Here is a 6,000-nt window from a genome sequence, read left to right as displayed (position 1 = left end):
GACACGTTCCACACACACTTCAAGTAAGAGGGCGGCCTGAGTGGAAAGGTGAGAGTTTGGGCAGCTGTGCAGACAAAGAAGTCGCACTTTGGCCTGGGCCTAAAAGCTTGTGACACTCCACTGGGCCTGCCGGGCTCTGAGGGCCCTGCCCTGGGCCCCCTGCTCCCCTGCCCTTTCTTCAGTCACAGCAGAGATGGCCACACCCACTCCCTCAGTGAGGGCAGTGTTCCAACCTCCCTCAGCCCCGCCCCCTCTCTGCAGGTTACCATGCACTACAGAGGCTGCATTCTGAGGCCAGGGCGTTCCGAGAATGCCAAGGGCAGACATGATGACCTTAAATGATTTCCTCTTGTGTCAGTGTTGGTAAACTTTAGGAGCTAGGAAATGGTCCACTTGACAGAAATGTTCAAATTTACTGGCATTTCATATATTCTCTGCTCTAACATTGTCCTGACTCTTTCTGTATATTCTTTACTTATGTTTTGGTTTTCCTTAATCAAAGTGTGTCTTTTAATTCTTTTCAAAGAAGATTCTTTGGACTTACTAAATCACCTGAATTTTATACGTTTTCTGTTGTATTAAGTTCTGCTCATATCTTTATTTATCTTTTCTCTATGTTCTCAGGGTTTATTGTTTTCATCTTCTGATGTCAATTAAAACACTTGGTTATTCATTTTAATAAATCTTTTTACTTATAAAGATTTGAACTTTTGAAGATTCCAGCTTACTTGTACGTGTCTAAGGGTCAGGTCCTCTCCATTGTTGCTGGCCTAAGGCTTAGTTCACCATACAGCAATGTATATATTGACCTATTTTCCCCTCGACTTTCTGTGATTCCCTACATCTCACCTTTCTTTGCAGACAAGCCATTTGAAATACCCTTAACTTATTTCACAGCCAAGAAGTCTTTGAAATAATGTGTATTTTTTAGAGAAATCTTCTTATATAATTAGGCAGAAAATCTGACCTGCCATAGATTTCAAAACAGCATAATTTCACTCTTCTCAATGATTAATCTGTTGTATTACACAACCTTGGGGTATTTAGCTTTATCAATGATATGTCCTTGAAAAATGTTTTAGAGATCCTACCAGTCTTTGAAAACATCCTTGTGCCTTGTTTCAGTTCCAGTTTTATGTATATTTTCTGCCTTGCACCCAAATATTCCTACATCTGATGGATGGCCTTGGGAATCTAATTCTGGTATTGATGGTTTTGGCTGATTGTCTCCCCTTGTAGCTGCTTTCTTCAATATTGTGTAAATTTAGATCATGAGCTCATGTTTAGCTAAACAGCTGACATTGTAAGAGGCTTAGGTGTGAACGCTCGTAAGTTTCAGCAGAAAGTCGGCAAAGATTTATTTGTGTCCCTCCAATGAGTGTCCCGCAAGGACCCCGTTTTCTACAAGTGTTGGTCCAATACTCCCTCTAGAGGCAGGGGACTCAGACAGGGCTGCTTTGCGGCCCCCTATCTGGGGCAGGGGCAGTGGGCGGCCTGTGACCCGGGCAGGAGCCTCTCTGCGTGTGTCCCAGGGACCCATCTGCCTGCCAAATTCGGTCACCTGGCAGGAAGCTACGATGCCCAGACCTATGCTTAGCTGTGCAGCGCGGTATACTGCGCGGACACGTTCCACACACACTTCAAGTAAGAGGGCGGCCTGAGTGGAAAGGTGAGAGTTTGGGCAGCTGTGCAGACAAAGAAGGCGCCCTTTGGCCTGGGCCTAAAAGCTTGTGACACTCCACTGGGCCTGCCGTGCTCTGAGGGCCCTGCCCTGGGCCCCCTGCTCCCCTGCCCTTTGTTCAGTCACAGCAGAGATGGCCACACCCACTCCCTCATTGAGGGCAGTGTTCCAACCTCCCTCAGCCCCGCCGCCTCTCCACAGGTTACCATGGACTACAGAGGCTGCATTCTGAGGCCAGGGCGTCCCGAGAATGCCAAGGGCAGACATGATGACCTTAAATGATTTCCTCTTGTGTCAGTGTTGGTAAAGTTTAGGAGCTAGGAAATGGTCCACTTGACAGAAATGTTCAAATTTACTGGCATTTCATATATTCTCTGCTCTAACATTGTCCTGACTCTTTCTGTATATTCTTTACTTATGTTTTGGTTTTCCTTAATCAAAGTGTGTCTTTTAAATCTTTTCAAAGAAGATTCTTTGGACTTACTAAATCACCTGAATTTTATACGTTTTCTGTTGTATTAAGTTCTGCTCATATCTTTATTTTTCTTTTCTCTATGTTCTCAGGGTTTATTGTTTTCATCTTCTGATGTCAATTAAAACACTTGGTTATTCATTTTAATAAATCTTTTAACTTATAAAGATTTGAACTTTTGAAAATTCCAGCTTACTTGTACGTGTCTATGGGTCAGGTCCTCTCCATTGTTGCTGGCCTAAGGCTTAGTTCACCATACAGCAATGTATATATTGACCTATTTTCCCCTCGACTTTCTGTGATTCCCTACATCTCACCTTTCTTTACAGACAAGCCATTTGAAATACCCTTAACTTATTTCACAGCCAATAAGTCTTTGAAATAATGTGTATTTTTTAGAGAAATCTTCTTATATAATTAGGCAGAAAATCTGACCTGCCATAGTTTTCAAAACAGCATAATTTCACTCTTCTCAATGATTAATCTGTTGTATTACACAACCTTGGAGTATTTAGCTTTATCAATGACATGTCCTTGAAAAATGTTTTAGAGATCCTACCAGTCTTTGAAAACATCCTTGTGCCTTGTTTCAGTTCCAGTTTTATGTATATTTTCTGCCTTGTACCCGATTATTCCTACATCTGATGGATGGCCTTGGGAATCTAATTCTGGTATTGATGGTTTTGGCTGATTGTCTCCCCTTGTAGCTGCTTTCTTCAATATTGTGTAAATTTAGATCATGAGCTCATGTTTAGCTAAACAGCTGACCTTGTAAGAGGCTTAGTTGTGAACGCTCGTAAGTTTCAGCAGAAAGTCGGCAAAGATTTATTTGTGTCCCTCCTATGAGTGGCCCGCAAAGACCCCGTTTTCTACAAGTGTTGGTCCAATACTCCCTCTAGAGGCAGGGGACTCAGACAGGGCTGCTTTGCGGCCCCCGATCTGGGGCAGGGGCAGTGGGCGGCCTGTGACCCGGGCAGGAGCCTCTCCGCATGTGTCCCAGTGACCCAACTGCCTGCGAACTTCGGTCACCTGGCAGGAAGCTACGATGCCCAGACCTATTCTTAGCTGTGCAGCGCGGTATACTGCGCGGACACGTTCCACACACACTTCAAGTAAGAGGGCGGCCTGAGTGGAAAGGTGAGAGTTTGGGCAGCTGTGCAGACAAACTAGGCGCCCTTTGGCCTGGGCCTAAAAGCTTGTGACACTCCACTGGGCCTGCCGGGCTCTGAGGGCCCTGCACTGGGCCCCCTGCTCCCCTGCCCTTTGTTCAGTCACAGCAGAGATGGCCACACCCACTCCCTCAGTGAGTGCAGTGTTCCAACCTCCCTCAGCCCCGCCGCCTCTCCACAGGTTACCATGGACTACAGAGGCTGCATTCTGAGGCCAGGGCGTCCCGAGAATGCCAAGGGCAGACATGATGACCTTAAATGATTTCCTCTTGTGTCAGTGTTGGTAAACTTTAGGAGCTAGGAAATGGTCAACTTTACAGAAATGTTCAAATTTACTGGCATTTCATATATTCTCTGCTCTAACATTGTCCTGACTCTTTCTGTATATTCTTTACTTATGTTTTGGTTTTCCTTAATCAAAGTGTGTCTTTTAAATCTTTTCAAAGAAGATTCTTTGGACTTACTAAATGACCTGAATTTTATACGTTTTCTGTTGTATTAAGTTCTGCTCATATCTTTATTTATCTTTTCTCTATGTTCTCAGGGTTTATTGTTTTCATCTTCTGATGTCAATTAAAACACTTGGTTATTCATTTTAATAAATCTTTTTACTTATAAAGATTTGAACTTTTGAAGATTCCAGCTTACTTGTACGTGTCTAAGGGTCAGGTCCTCTCCATTGTTGCTGGCCTAAGGCTTAGTTCACCATACAGCAATGTATATATTGACCTATTTTCCCCTCGACTTTCTGTGATTCCCTACATCTCACCTTTCTTTGCAGACAAGCCATTTGAAATACCCTTAACTTATTTCACAGCCAAGAAGTCTTTGAAATAATGTGTATTTTTTAGAGAAATCTTCTTATATAATTAGGCAGAAAATCTGACCTGCCATAGTTTTCAAAACAGCATAATTTCACTCTTCTCAATGATTAATCTGTTGTATTACACAACCTTGGAGTATTTAGCTTTATCAATGACATGTCCTTGAAAAATGTTTTAGAGATCCTACCAGTCTTTGAAAACATCCTTGTGCCTTGTTTCAGTTCCAGTTTTATGTATATTTTCTGCCTTGCACCCGATTATTCCTACATCTGATGGATGGCCTTGGGAATCTAATTCTGGTATTGATGGTTTTGGCTGATTGTCTCCCCTTGTAGCTGCTTTCTTCAATATTGTGTAAATTTAGATCATGAGCTCATGTTTAGCTAAACAGCTGACCTTGTAAGAGGCTTGGTGTGAACGCTCGTAAGTTTCAGCAGAAAGTCGGCAAAGATTTATTTGTGTCCCACCAATGAGTGGCCCGCAAGGACCCCGTTTTCTACAAGTGTTGGTCCAATACTCCCTCTAGAGGCAGGGGACTCAGACAGGGCTGCTTTGCGGCCCCCGATCTGGGGCAGGGGCAGTGGGCGGCCTGTGACCCGGGCAGGAGCCCCTCCGCATGTGTCCCAGGGACCCATCTGCCTGCGAACTTCGGTCACCTGGCAGGAAGCTACGATGCCCAGAACTATGCTTAGCTGTGCAGCGCGGTGTACTGCGCGGACACGTTCCACACACACTTCAAGTAAGAGGGCGGCTTGAGAGGAAAGGTGAGAGTTTGGGCAGCTGTGCAGACAAAGAAGGCGCCCTTTGGCCTGGGCCTAAAAGCTTGTGACACTCCACTGGGCCTGCCGGGCTCTGAGGGCCCTGCCCTGGGCCCCCTGCTCCCCTGCCCTTTGTTCAGTCACAGCAGAGATGGCCACACCCACTCCCTCAGTGAGGGCAGTGTTCCAACCTCCCTCAGCCCCGCCCCCTCTCTGCAGGTTACCATGGACTACAGAGGCTGCATTCTGAGGCCAGGGCGTTCCGAGAATGCCAAGGGCAGACATGATGACCTTAAATGATTTCCTCTTGTGTCAGTGTTGGTAAACTTTAGGAGCTAGGAAATGGTCCACTTGACAGAAATGTTCAAATTTACTGGCATTTCATATATTCTCTGCTCTAACATTGTCCTGACTCTTTCTGTATATTCTTTACTTATGTTTTGGTTTTCCTTAATCATAGTGTGTCTTTTAAATCATTTCAAAGAAGATTCTTTGGACTTACTAAATCACCTGAATTTTATACGTTTTCTGTTGTATTAAGTTCTGCTCATATCTTTATTTATCTTTTCTCTATGTTCTCAGGGTTTATTGTTTTCATCTTCTGATGTCAATTAAAACACTTGGTTATTCATTTTAATAAATCTTTTTACTTATAAAGATTTGAACTTTTGAAGATTCCAGCTTACTTGTACGTGTCTAAGGGTCAGGTCCTCTCCATTGTTGCTGGCCTAAGGCTTAGTTCACCATACAGCAATGTATATATTGACCTATTTTCCCCTCGACTTTCTGTGATTCCCTACATCTCACCTTTCTTTGCAGACAAGCCATTTGAAATACCCTTAACTTATTTCACAGCCAATAAGTCTTTGAAATAATGTGTATTTTTTAGAGAAATCTTCTTATATAATTAGGCAGAAAATCTGACCTGCCATAGTTTTCAAAACAGCATAATTTCACTCTTCTCAATGATTAATCTGTTGTATTACACAACCTTGGAGTATTTAGCTTTATCAATGACATGTCCTTGAAAAATGTTTTAGAGATCCTACCAGTCTTTGAAAACATCCTTGTGCCTTGTTTCAGTTCCAGTATTATG

Source organism: Mesoplodon mirus (assembly GCF_964341445.2).
Source record: "Mesoplodon mirus genome assembly, chromosome: 1".
NCBI classification, from domain to species: Eukaryota; Metazoa; Chordata; class Mammalia; order Artiodactyla; family Ziphiidae; genus Mesoplodon; species Mesoplodon mirus.
This window is presented reverse-complemented; position numbering follows the sequence as displayed.